Source organism: Triticum aestivum, chromosome 5D (genome assembly GCF_018294505.1).
Source record: "Triticum aestivum cultivar Chinese Spring chromosome 5D, IWGSC CS RefSeq v2.1, whole genome shotgun sequence".
Taxonomy (NCBI): domain Eukaryota; kingdom Viridiplantae; phylum Streptophyta; class Magnoliopsida; order Poales; family Poaceae; genus Triticum; species Triticum aestivum.
In genome coordinates, this window is record NC_057808.1 from 214,227,066 (window position 1) to 214,229,287 (window position 2,222).

Below are 2,222 nucleotides of genomic sequence, written 5' to 3' on the forward strand. Positions count from 1 at the left end.
ACCCGTAAGGTGGTTGATGCCCTTCTTTGGCCGCAAGAAAGCTAATTTTTGGTAGAAAATCACGGCGAAGGTTTCAGTCCAATCGGAGTTACGGATCTCCATATATATACGAAACGGTGAAAGGGCAGCACACGAGAACGCAAAAACAGAGATAGACAGAGAGACAGATCCAATCTCGGAGGGGCTCTCGCCCCTCCCACGCCATGGAGGCCAAGGACCAGAGGGAAACCCTTCTCCCATCTAGGGAGGAGGTCAAGGAAGAAGAAGACGAAGGGGCCCCCTCTCCCCTTCTCTTCCGGTGGCGCCGGAACGCTACCGGGGCCATCATCATCACCGCAATCTTCACCAACAACTTCACCGCCATCATCACCAACTCTTCCCCCCTCTATGCAGCGGTGTAACCTCTCTCTTACCCACTGTAATCTCTACTTAAACATGGTGCTCAACGCTATATATTATTTCCCAATGATGTATGGCTATCCTATGATGTTTGAGTAGATCCGTTTTGTCCTATGGGCTAATTGATGATCGTGATTGGTTTGAGTTGCATGTTTTATTATTGGTGCTGTCCTATGGTGCTCTCCGTATCGCGCAAGCGTGAGGGATCCCCGCTGTAGGGTTTGCAATATGGTCATGATTTGCTTATGGTGGGTGGTGTGAGTGACAGAAGCACAGACCCGAGTAAGTAGGTTGTTTGCGTATGGGATAAAGGGGACTTGATACTTTAATGCTATGGTTGGGTTTTACCTTAATGATCTTTAGTAGTTGCGGATGCTTGCTAGAGTTCCAATCATAAGTGCATATGATCCAAGTAGAGAAAGTATGTTAGCTTATGCCTCTCCCTCAAATAAAATTGCAATAGTGATTACCAGTCTAGTTATCGATTGCCTAGGGACAAATAACTTTCTCGTAACAAAAAGCTCTCTACTAAAACTAAGTTGTGTCTTCATCTAAACAGCCCCTAGCTTTTATTTACGCTCTCTTTATTTTCTTGCAAACCTATCCAACAACACCTTCAAAGTACTTCTAGTTTCATACTTGTTCTAGGTAAAGCGAACGTCAAGCGTGCGTAGAGTTGTATCGGTGGTCGATAGAACTTGAGGGAATATTTGTTCTACCTTTAGCTCCTCGTTGGGTTCGACACTCCTACTTATCGAAAGAGGCTACAATTGATCCTCTATACTTGTGGGTTATCAAGACCTTTTTCTGGCGCCGTTGCCGGGGAGCAATATCGTGGGGTGAATATTCTCGTGTGTGCTTGTTTGCTTTATCACTAAGTAATTTTTATTTGCTGATCTTAGTTGTTCTCTATCTTTAGTTATGGATATGGAACATGAAATACCAAAAAAATTAGGTGTACTTGCTGCTCATGGAGATGGGGAACCTCCTAAAACCCTCGATGCTGGTTATGTGAAAGATATTATGTACTATTTTGATAATCCTGAGAAAACCCTATTCAACTATGTAATGGGAGACACGTTGGATCAACGTGAATACTTTAGGGATTATCGCTTGACTCAAAAAGGGAAACTATTATGGGATCAAATTCATATGTTGTATTGGTATGCTAGGCAACTTTGCTTGAGATACGATTATACTTGTTGCTCTAGGATGAAGGCTCCACACCTTCCCTTTTCATGTGAATTTAATGATAATGAAACCTTGGCTTCTTACACTAATGGTATATATGATTACTATGATGTGGAACAAATAGAAGAATTTGTTGCTTTTAAGGGTGCTTATGAAATTGAATCTTTGTTTGAAAAGTATGAAGCTTTTGATGATGATGTTTATAGGCCTGAAAATTTTGCTATATTGAAATATTGCTATGATAATTTTGAATATAAATCCTATATTGATGCGCTTATTGAGAAAGTCTCTGCTGTCCAAGAAGAGACTAATATTTTGCAGGAATCTATGGAAGAAGAAATTGATGAAACTGTGAGCTCATTGGATGAAAAAGATGATGAGGAGAGCGAAGAACAAAAGGAGGAAGAGCGGATTAGCTACCCGTGCCCACCTTCTAATGAGAGTAACTCTTCAACTCATACATTGTTTAATTTCCCTTCGTGCTTACCGAAGGATGATTGCTATGATGACTATTATGATCCCGTTGATTCTCATGAAATATCCCTTTTTGATGATGCTTGCTATGCTTGTGGCCAAGATGCCAATATGAATTATGCTTATGGAGATGAACTTGCTATAGTTCCTTATGTTAA